Source organism: Leuciscus leuciscus, assembly GCF_965113295.1.
Source record: "Leuciscus leuciscus genome assembly, chromosome: 11".
NCBI classification, from domain to species: domain Eukaryota; kingdom Metazoa; phylum Chordata; class Actinopteri; order Cypriniformes; family Leuciscidae; genus Leuciscus; species Leuciscus leuciscus.
The window spans coordinates 25,372,561-25,385,545 of record NC_138735.1 but is presented as its reverse complement, the minus strand read 5'-3'; positions in this window follow the sequence as shown (position 1 = coordinate 25,385,545).

Below are 12,985 nucleotides of genomic sequence, written 5' to 3'. Positions count from 1 at the left end.
AGATAGCTAAAGTGGTATCATGAATATTTAACACCTTTGCTTACATGTGCACTTTTTTCACAAATCAAAGCTCACACAATTTTGAAGCAATTAAAAACATTATAATTAATTATCCAATACACAACTATAATATAATACAATATAAAGTATTATTTATAAATAAATAAGATATAAAATATTTAAAGGGGTGGTTGATTATGATTTCACTTTTCTAACTTTAGTTAGTGTGTAATGTTGCTGTTTGAGCATAAACAACATCTGCAAAGTTACAACACTCAAAGTTCAAAGCAAAGGGAGATACACTCACCTAAATGATTATTAGGAACACCTGTTCAATTTCTCATTAATGCAATTATCTAATCAACCAATCACATGGCAGTTGCTTCAATGCATTTAGGGGTGTGGTCCTGGTCAAGACAATCTCCTGAACTCCAAACTGAATGTCAGAATGGGAAAGAAAGGTGATTTAAGCAATTTTGAGCGTGGCATGGTTGTTGGTGCCAGACAGGCCGGTCTCAGTATTTCACAATCTGCTCAGTTACTGGGATTTTCACGCACAACCATTTCTAGGGTTTACAAAGAATGGTGTGAAAAGGGAAAAACATCCAGTATGCGGCAGTCCTGTGGGCGAAAATGCCTTGTTGATGCTAGAGGTCAGAGGAGAATGGGCCGACTGATTCAAGCTGATAGAAGAGCAACTTTGACTGAAATAACCACTCGTTACAACCGAGGTATGCAGCAAAGCATTTGTGAAGCCACAACACGCACAACCTTGAGGCGGATGGGCTACAACAGCAGAAGACCCCACCGGGTACCACTCATCTCCACTACAAATAGGAAAAAGAGGCTACAATTTGCACGAGCTCACCAAAATTGGACAGTTGAAGACTGGAAAAATGTTGCCTGGTCTGATGAGTCTCGATTTCTGTTGAGACATTCAGATGGTAGAGTCAGAATTTGGCGTAAACAGAATGAGAACATGGATCCATCATGCCTTGTTACCACTGTGCAGGCTGGTGGTGGTGGTGTAATGGTGTGGGGGATGTTTTCTTGGCACACTTTAGGCCCCTTAGTGCCAATTGGGCATCGTTTAAATGCCACGGCCTACCTGAGCATTGTTTCTGACCATGTCCATCCCTTTATGACCACCATGTACCCATCCTCTGATGGCTACTTCTAGCAGGATAATGCACCATGTCACAAAGCTCGAATCATTTCAAATTGGTTTCTTGAACATGACAATGAGTTCACTGTACTAAAATGGCCCCCACAGTCACCAGATCTCAACCCAATAGAGCATCTTTGGGATGTGGTGGAACGGGAGCTTCGTGCCCTGGATGTGCATCCCACAAATCTCCATCAACTGCAAGATGCTATCCTATCAATATGGGCCAACATTTCTAAAGAATGCTTTCAGCACCTTGTTGAATCAATGCCACGTAGAATTAAGGCAGTTCTGAAGGCGAGTCAAACACGGTATTAGTATGGTGTTCCTAATAATCCTTTAGGTGAGTGTATATTTGCTTTTAAAGAAATCGCTTTTTAAGGACTACAACAAACGGCTGGTAGAGACTACACAACATTCCTCCCGGGTTAGTGACATCACCAACCCTAGAATTTACATAAACCCCGCCCCCTGAACACGATTTATAGATTATCAAGACAGAATGCTGATCAATGACTAGAAGATAACTATACATCAGCTACATAAATTCATCAACTAACCTTTCAGAAATGTCCTGTTGCTTGTACATGTTGTCACTTCTTCGTCAGTCTCTCCATCTTTGTCTGACTCCAGTTTGAACATAAAAGGCTAAACGTTTTAGAAATTTTCAGGACACAATCTGTTGAAGCTCCGCCCCCAGTGCCGGGAGCAGCAGCTGATTTGCATTTAAAGGAACAGACACAAAAACGGTGCGTTTTTGCTCACCCTCAAAAAGTGACAACTTTAACATGCTATATAAAAATATCTGTGGTGTATTTTGAGCTAAAACTTCACATACATACATGTGGACATCAGAGACTTATTTTACATCTTGTGAAAAGGGCATTATACCACCCCTTTAATATATAATATAAAATCAATATAAAAATATTACTTATAGATAAAATATAATATTATTTATATAGAAATAATATAAATAAATATAAGGCAAATATCCAGAATGAGTAACAGAGTTGCAGATTTAGCCTAAATTAAGGTATCATTTAGTAGGGGACATGATTGAAGGTCTAAAATACCTGCAGGAAGCTAGCTGTTAGCCATTAGCACTCGCATTCATCTCAATGGCAACTGGTCGGCTGGTGCAGAACATTGAGAAGATTTGTAACCTGCCATCTGTGCTCATGAATTATCTGTTTGTACACAACAGCATTTTTTTCAGTCATTGTAAATGGAAAACTGAGATCAATATTCTTCAAAATGTCTCATGAATGACATGATGGTGCTAAATAATGAAAGAGTTTTCATATATTGGTGAATTACTCTTGTTAGGTCAATTGTGAAAGTCACATGGCAACTTGATGTCCTTGTACGAAAGCTGCAACCTTCCAATGCCATTAGAAATTGAAATGCTAATGAATGCCCTTTAAGTGCAGCAGTGACCTTAATGGAACAACCATTTTTCAGTACCACAGTTTATTTATATATCACTGATTTCATATTTAACTCACAGCATATGAGCAGTGAAAGGTCAAAACTTCAAGTCATGTTGTATAGGATATGGACAACAGTGACACAGGAGAAATAAAAAAATAAAAAACAAAGCCCTGATTGTAAGAGCAAGAAATGCATTGGGGGCTCAGGCCAGGCACTTACACGTGATTTCTTCACAGTTTGGGTGATAAATGACCTGCAAGCATTTACTGTATGGATCAGTGCACAATGTAAAATGCAATTGATTCCAGCATTAAAGATGTTCCCAATATTTTCTGCAGTTTATGTCCGTTGCATCTGTCTAGCAACATTCAGATTTGAGGCCTAACTGACAGAAAACAAGTTATTTTTAAGGCAAAGTCATTAGTGAAACTTCGCAGGCAAAGAAAGTCCACCGCCCATTATCAATAATGGGTCACTCAGAGGGCATCATTCGGGAATTTAAAATAAACTTTTTCTTGATGGAATTTTCAGTGTGAACACATTCACACTATTTATACTACAAAATGGCATAGAGTAGTGCACAAGTATGCAAATTGGGATGCACCTTCAGTTTAAAATGGTAATGGAATCATTTTCTTTTTGGGGGGGGGGAGAGAAAAACACATTTTTACTGGCAATGTTGCTATGATAACAAGAGAAAAGGGTATAGTAAATTTAACATACAGCCAAACTACTACCTGACAAATGGCATGATGATTTCAAAAACAAAGTCAGTGATGTCTCAAATTCTGGGCCCAGTGCACACTGTGACGAGTCGGTGTCTCTGGTGCAAACAACAACAAAAAAAGCTTGAATGGAAGTTAAAAGGCTTAAATAAGTTTAATTTGCAGTTTCATCCCTAAAGACCATGTGCAATTCTTATTTTAGTTAATGGACTATAGTTAGTATGCAGGATAGTGAAGATGTTTTTTTATTTTCATCCTCAGGGAAGTAAACCATTTCAACACATTCAGCTATTATGAGCTGCATTCTCCACAGCAAACAAATTCAGCTTTAGAGAGGTAAAGGAACTTGTTCCATTCATTTCATGGAGTGCCAGCTCTTCAGATGGCCTTCACCTTTACCAGCTCACATTAAAACATCTCTGGATCTCTTATGTTTTCCACAGTTCCTTACTGAACTGACAACACTTGTGGCATATTTAGAATTTATAGCATAAGATATATTCAAAAACATTTTGTGATTTAGAAAAACTGACTGTATAATGTTAAAATAATTACTATACAATTGAAATTAATATTAAAATCATTATAAAAGTACATTACAATAATTTAATTTTAAATTATTATTTTAATAATACTTTTTATGTCTGTATTTTTATCAGATGTAATTGATCATTGTATATCAATTCTGACATTATTAAATTAAGATACTGTATACAATACAATCTTTAATTTTATATTTTACAATTATTATTTGAATAATACATACTTTGTGTCTGTACATTTTGATCAGATGTAGTTCTTACATTATAAATTACATGAAATTTTTAAAAATATTTTACAAAATTATTATTTAACTAAGGTATACTTTGTGCATATTTGTGTCCAGATGTATTTGATCACTGAATATTAATTCTGATTCTCTCAGTTCTGTCGAGTGTGCACTGTAAAAATCATATGATCAATAATTGATGACGTTTTACATTACTTTAACTCATCAAAATAAGCAATTTTCACCTTTTTTGTATAAGTTATACAAGATTCAACTCATTTTTCAAGTTTTAATGTAATTCAAGTTGAAATTACTGTTTTTTCAAACTTTAACCAAGGGCTGCTGGCAGATTCATGAGATTTGTGCTGAGGATCATGTCATCCTATAAATACCCCTGAATTTTTCATGAACGGCCCTGATGCTCCAGGCAAGCTGGAATTTTATTAATAAAATGCTCACTGGCTTGATGCAGAGGAGGCGGCGACATGGACATCGTTCAGTTTTGTAATGTATAAGCCATTGGAAATGAGTCAGGTAAATGTGGAAAATTCAAGAGCCTAAATGATTTGTGTAACTTAAGTGATTTCAGAGTCAACGTAAAATAGCATTGGCACAACCTATTTTCAAAATATTTAATGAGATTTTTTTTCTTTGAGGTACATTCACATTTTGATTTAAAATAATCAAATAATTTGATTTGAAATAATTCAATAATTAATATTTTTACTGCAGAACTGGCAAGCATTGTGGAAGAAAATACTGCAAAGTGAGTCTATTCTGATCTACATTAAACAATAATAAAATGCTTCTCAAAAAGATACCATTGTCATTTAAAATAAGTTTTAGGACCGAGAAAGGACCTTGTTCAGATGTACTGTTGTTAAATACAATATATAATCACTGCAGATCACAAACTGCGTCATGTATGGTGATATATGAAATGTTAATTATATATGTGAGTGATATTTACCTTCACTGACATTGAATCAAACAGTAACTCGGTGGGTCATTATTGTTGTCATGACAGCGAACTTCCAGAAGAGCCTTCATTATTCCAGGATCCTGGAAGACATACATAAAACAGCATGAAAGCAGCTTGTGGAAGATTGGATGATGCCGTTTTTTTTTTAGAGTGGATATCAAAAATGTTAAATATTCAAATCGATCAGATTCTTTTGTGTTCTTTCTGTTCTAACAAAAGCTTAAATGTCAGAAACATTAGTAAATCCTGACCTGCATTTGTATTTGGTTGATTATGGATGGATTTTGTTGTACCAAGTCTGCATTGTTGCTGCTTTCATGCAACCTTGAACTGACTTTGAATTTAATTAATTATGCAATTAAGTATAATTATGCAAATATATGTGAGTTTTTTTTGTTGTTGCTTTATTTCAAAAAACTCCACAAGACCCGTCTATCCTTCTGCTCATCTATGGATAGATTTGCTTTCAGAGCAGAAACCGAAGGTTTTAGGTGTGATTCTCATGGGAGGTAAAGCTGTTTGTTAGCGGCCTACAATCGAATCTTTAGAAACAGATGCATTTGTTCACCCTCATCCCTGTGGGTGTTCTGTGACTGTCTGAAACACAAATTGATATCTGAAGAGCTGAGATATGGACTTGTACAATGGAGGAGGAATGTTTCGATGTTTACTCTGGTTCTTAAAGGTGAACTAAGTAACTTTTTTTACCTTAACTGAACAGCTTCGGAGTCATTGGAATGGTTATATTACTTATTTCGGGTTGAATGGTGGTCGTTTCGCACCCCCCTGGTGCCCGTGAGCGGAAAATACGCACTTGCAACTTTGAGCCGGCGGGCCGCCGGCCGCTGCGTCAGGAAGTCTCGCGTGATATCAGGTCTCGCGATGTAAACAACAATTGCTTTACGGCCAAAAGAAATCTGCTAAAATGCTGTCATTATTGCGCTCCCTCACGGTGTCCGAACCCGAATGAAGAAGACGTTTTAAAGAACGTCCCATCTGCTTTGATGTCGTTGATCTATAGCCTCTGGTGTCTGAGAATCAACAACGAGTTTTTACAACAGTGTTGTCAAATATCTATTCCGAAGCTGTGGGGGGAGCTCTAGAGAGAAACCTGCGAGCAAAAAGCGAGAATACAGCGAAGAAGTCCCGAAGCTACTGAGTGCTGCTTTAAGAGAACTTGATCTTTCATGTGACCACAGTTATCAAGTTATCAGTTTAGTTATCGAAAGGCCCGGCATTCACACCAAGAATGATACATACAAAGTTCTGTCAAGGCTGATAGGTCCTTAACTCAATCCTCTGCAGTCACATCGTTCTCAATAGGGCACAGCTGATTGGTTCCTGCTGTATCAGTAGCCAATGAGCTTGCGTGCTCAACCTTCAAATACTTGGTCAGCATTTAGTTGCAGTGGGCATTCAGAAACCCTTCACCTTCCCCAGCTCCACCTCTATAGATCTGCTATGGGTAATTCCTGTATGCTATATTGTACAGCAGCAGCATGTCTTGCTTGCTTACTGTGTATGTATTTGCAGTAGAAAGTCCTGTACTTGCTCTGCAGCAGCAATAACAGCAGCAACGGTGTAGCAAGACCAAGACCAAACATATCCACATTGTCATATCCATTACCATGCCAAACACTCCGAGAGTTGTCCTGACAGAACTATGCTAGCGTCCAAAACGCACATTAACAATATGTATATTATAAGCGCGAACTGCAGTTATGTCGTCTGTCGCATTAAATGCTCAGGCTCAATAAACTCAGAAAAAATGTTCTGAAAGTGATTTCAGTTCTGTACTATTATCACTGTAGTTGTGGTGTGGGCCTAAAACTGTGCTGTACAAACCAGAGAAAGACTCCAGTAATATCACATGTGTCTCCTTTAGAGTTTTAGAACAGATCTCAAACATAGACTGTAAAAAAGAAAGAAAAAGAAAAAGATGTACAACATGTCTCCACTTCCAAAATAGTGGCAAAATATAGAGAGTGCGGGGTTTATGACCTATATTGCAGCCATTGGGGGCGATCAAAATATTTTGGCTTCAATTTTTAGGATGTGTGCAGCACACTTGGGCTGTGTTCGAAATCTCCCCCTATGCCCTTATTCAATATTCCCTACTTTAGTCCACTAATTATTGACTAATAAATTGAAGGAGTGAAAGAAAACGAGTGAGTGAATTCGGACCATGAGTGTGTCGGAAGGGCTGCCGCTTTCGCATGGTCAGTGCTTGCTGTTTAAGAGTCATTTGAAAGTTGCAAACTCGAAAACTGGCAGCTCCAGTAGTAAGATAAAAAGATTTATCTTAAACTCTGTAGTATATACAATCTATTAACTTTAATGAAACAATTTAATAATCAAGTAAAAATGAATTTATACCAGTATGATATTATGCTGTAGCCACATTGGGCCAGCAGTTTGGAAACTGCTGCGAGCGCCATCTTCTGGCAGGTTGCGAGAATTAATTCGGCACGACCGTCACAGTGCATTATGGGTATTCTCTAGCCGTTGAGCATACATCGTTTGTACACTCGTTATTGCAGTGCATTGTGGGATTGAATGAGCGTGCGTACTAGAAAAAAGTCCACTATGGTTTCGGACACCACTACAAATGGCTGTCCCCTCAAATAATGCCTTATTTAAGGGCATAGAGGGTGATTTCGGACACAGCCTTGGTCTCAATTAAGTCACAAACTGTGTATTCTTAGACGCCCATGTAACAACTGTATGAGACATAAAAGAGTAACATCTGAACAATAAAAAATTAATCTGGGAACGGATGGCTCACCTGGGACTCTGCATATTAAAGGAGGTTGAATCCTCACACTAGCATAAAAGAAGGTTCCCCAGCAGAAGATTGTCAGCATCAGTTACATTTATTTTTGTCACACTTGCTGTTTAGATCTAGGAAACTGTTAAGCCCTAGACTCACCTTTACACCTGAATGCTCACATATACTGTATACACACAGACACATCATAAAGAGTTGGCCTCATTTCTGATAAATGACATATGGCGCTTTTTCACACGCGGCGTCGCACGATTAGCAGCGCGGTGAGCCGTGAAGCTAATTGCCACAATGGTGTTCTCTCACGGACTGTGCTGACATTTAGCAAGCGAGGCCAGACATACATTTCAATCCAGTTTATGAGGATGAAAGTGGATTCTGATTTAAAGTAGCACACTAGCTTGAACAATCTTTCTGTCACAGGTTATTAACTACAAACATTTATTATTACAGCATTAAATCTGCAAGTGTTTTGTTTCATAAAAATAACAACAACAAAAAAATATAAATGGCACCTCAACCTTTACAAGAGACTATCCTGAGCTGTTGAAGGCAGATATATCAATTTTAAAACTTTTAAGGAAAAAATAAACAGGCCAACTACAATTAAAAGGTTTGGGGTCAGTAAGATTTTTTTTTTTTTTTTAAAGAAATTAATACTTTTTTTCAACAAGTATGCATTCAATTGATCAAAAGTGACAGTATAAAAGCAATTAAAATGTAAAAAAAATATTTATATTCCAAATAAATGTTGTTCTATTCATCAAATAATCCAGAAAAACATGTATCACGGTTTCCACAAAAACATTAAACAGCACAACTGCTTTCAACATTGATAATAATGAAAAAATTCAGCAAATCAGCATATTAAAATGATTTCTGAAGGATCATGTGACACTAAAGACTGGAGTAATAATGCTGAAAATTCAGCTTGGCCATCACAGGATTAAATGACTAAACCTTGACTTCTTGGGCTGGCCTCATACACTCAAAAAATTTAAAATTAAATAAAAAATTCTGCTTGTTCAAATTACTGTTAAAATGTGCTAAAGCAACTTATTTAACTTTTGTCACAGATTAATATTATGATTATTTTAAATCAACTTAAATCTGTCAAATTGAAGTCAACATAAGTACTTTGTATTTGAAATACATGAATCATTTTTGTTGACAACTAACTGGACAGTGGATCTGTAGTTCCCAGCATGCTTTGCATGTGACTGCATTAGGAGAGTACATTTTGAAATGAACTGTTATTTTATGTTTTTCAGTAAAGAAAAATACTTTGATAGTGCTTAAAGTTCATTTACATTGGAGATATAGAATTTTTATTATGTTTTTGAGTTTTGTGGTTACCTTTGTGATCTTTAGGCTGTGAGCGGTTACGCGAAAACAGTTTGTTGCTTCACTCAAAGGGCAAAAAATTTGCTAATTGAGACCAGTCTCTTCTACTTGCTCATTATATACTGTTTGTCTTTAGCATATTAACATGCGCTGTTGTTTGTTCGTTAGCCAGAGGAGAACCGGCCCCCCGACTGAGCCTGGTTTCTCCCAAGGTTTTCCTCTCCATTCTGTCTCCTGATGGAGTTTGGGTTCTTTGCCACTGTCGCCTCTGGCTTGCTTAGTTGGGGACACTGAATATTCAACAATATTATTGCTTTGACCGCACTGACACTAACTACTTTTATAATTGATGATCTTTAAAACGGAACTGAATCAACACTGAACTAACTTCAGCTGAACAATGACACTATTTTCTTTTAGAGCTGCTTTACAGCAGAAATGAACTGTTTGCATCATTTAATAAATTTCCTGTTATTACTATAAAGCTGCTTTGAAATAATCTGTATTGTATAAAGCGCTATTTAAATAAAGGTGACGAATTGTTAGTTAGTATATAAAATGTATTAAGTTTGTTTAACAATGCATCATTTGTTTAAATTAACATGTTTTATTCTTGCTGTGGCAACCTAAACTAATTGCATGGAAAAGTTTTTCTTAATTTAATTAAGTTCATTGAACACTTTTGCACTTTTTCTTTTTTCCTCTTACCTTCTTTATTATGCAGTCTATTTTTACTCTTGCTGTGTGTCTGGTTAGGGGACAGCCAGGAGACTCCTAACCAGTTTAGATGGGACATCAGGTCCTACTGCTGCTGCATGGTTGAACAGGTGCTGGGTCTCCCATGGGAAAGAAAAAAAATTGGAAAGATAAGAAAAAGTGGGAAATTAGAGGTGTGAGAGATTGATTCAAACAAATAGCAAAATTCACAGCAAAAGAATGCGTTTAAAATATGTGCAGTTATTTCAGGGAATACATTAAAATTGTACAACATTCAAACTTCTATTCTCTGCATTAGCATTTTAGTTCTGCTCCTCACAATCTGATGGATACTGAAGACTGGTTGAGTTTTCCTGTCATCTGCTGGTGGCTGGGTCTCACTACAGAAACAGAGCAAAATATCAGCTTTCCAAAAGAATATTTGAATTTATGAATATGAATTTAATACAAATATTTTTCATTATTGATTTATTAATAAATGTTGCTGTCTGATAAAAAAAAAAAAAAACGAGAACTATAACCTTACCTTTTCTATAAATTTTTATAATTTTTCTTAAAAGGATATAATTCATGATATTGCAAATGTATGTGAAAATTTTAAACCGTTGAAAATTACACTATAACAACATCGATAGATTTAAAGTTATTTGGATTTTATTAATATAAGAATAGAGAAGATCTGATTGCTGGCCACATGATTTCACACAGGAGGAATGCCACCCTCATATCAGACTGAAGAATGCTATAGAACCCTTTTCACTTCCCTATACAAACCATTGATCCTGCCATTACATGCAGGTTTTTGGCTCCAAATCCCACCACACACTGAGTAAATCCAGCACAGGTGGGATATTGTTTTGGTTATTTACTGATGAGATACGTATTACATGTAATACATGTATTTAAGCATGCAATGATATGAAATGGTTTAAGTAAATTGTTAATAGTTTCAGCTAGAAACTTTTGTAAAACAAACAAAGCTGATCAACAGTTAAAAGTGAAAACCAGATACATAAAGGCGGGAAAGGGGAATAAAAATGTAGAATGTAGTAGGCTAGTAAAATTATTAAACAAAGCCAGCTGTAGCCTAATCGTAAAAATGCACAAACATATGGATGTCTATTTTATATAAGCAATATTAACATAATTATTAATGCAATTCTTTATAAATATTGGCAGAAAGGTTATTTGACAGAATAAAACCTACGGCTTGTTTCCATAGCGTCGACAGACGCAAATTTCAAATTCCTCCCCTATATTTCTTTAGGAAATCGAGTAAAAATGCTTCGAACAATTAAAAGTGGGCGCACCAAAGATACTCACAAAGTAGAAAGCCTTTTTGTGATTGATTAGATCGTTTCTGTTGAACGTGAGGGTTTTGAACAAACTGTGGTCACACTGCGCATTGCATTCTGGGCACGCTGTAGCCTCCTCGAGCACCCAACAATCACGGCGCCTTGCAAGTTGATGTGTCACTCATCATCATAGACATAACATAATTTACTGTTTACTGCTTTATGTATGCAGTCTATATATATATATATATATATATATATATATATATATATATATATAAAATAAATCCTTACCCTTTTGAATTTTCTTTTTATCCAAAAATCCTGAAAAAGTAGCAGTTTCCATAAAAATGTTAGACAGTTTTCTACATTGATTATAATATGTGTGTGTGTGTGTTATATATATATATATATATATATATATATATATATATATATATTGACCAGAAAATCAGCAGAAGACTGTGACACTGAAGACTGGAGTAATGATGCTGAAAATTCAGCTTTGCATCACAGGAATTAATCCGATTTTAAAACATATTCAAATAGAAAACATTTATTTTAATTATGTAATTATAATAATGTTTCACAATGTTACTGCTTTTACTGTATTTTTGTTCAAATAAATGCAGCCTTGGTGAGTAAGCATATACTTCTTCCAAAAATCTTACAGACTCCAAATTTTTAACAGTTAGTGTGAACATAAATAACTACACTTCTATAATCAAAGCAAAAGTAGGCCTACCATTGAAATGTGTTCCCTTTTGTGACTGACAGTTCAGTGAGATCAGGAGAGCATTGTGGGTGTTTGTGCGATCAGAGTCACTCCAGCGCTCTGACAGACTCTTTGTGTTGCTGTCTGATGAGGGAAAGATCTATCCATCTATCTATCTATCTATCATTTTGTTGTTTTATGCAGAGGTGGACAGTAACAAAGTACATTTACTTGAGTACTATAAGTACACTTTTTGAGTATCTGTACTTTAGTATAATTTTTTTCTGGAAACTTTTTACTTTAACTTCATTTGAAAGACAAATATCGTACTTTTTACTCCACTACATTTCTGTCAAGGTCCTTGAGTAGAAAGTAGTAATGTCAGTCAGGGGATGATTTTGGTTGCAGGGGTTGCATTTTGGTTGGAAATGAAAGTCGGTTTGACGTCAGAACTGGACTGATATTGGTTTCTGACGTCAACCCGATTTTCATTTTCAACCATACAGTGTCTGTCCAACGTTGAAGATTAACGTCAATCTGACATTCTGACATCAACCTGATTTTCATTTCCAACATTGGGTTTGGTCTTCTAAATGCAAAATTTGTCATTGTTTGGGAGCACACTAGCTTATAGATAACAGTAAGCTTAACATAACAGTAAGGTTATCTAGCTTATAGATAACAGTAAGGCTAACATATTCATACTAAAAGTAAAAAAACTTTAACTAGGGCAATATTTGAGGGAACAGCCATTTGGGTGTCCGAAACCATTTTGGAAATTATTGAGTGCACTTATTCAATCTCACATTCAATCCCACTACTGGAACTGTGTTCTAGAATTAAATTTGATATTGATATGAGGGTAGGCAGGCATAGATCCAGAGGCATTAGGTACTGTAAGTATTGCAACAATAATAAAACAATGAATTGACATTTACTTTTTACTTTTGATACTTAAGTACTTTTAAAAACGAGTAGGCCTATTTCTGTACTTTTACTCAAGTAAAAATCGGTCTTTACCACTTTTACTTGTAACGACGTAATATTTGACCAG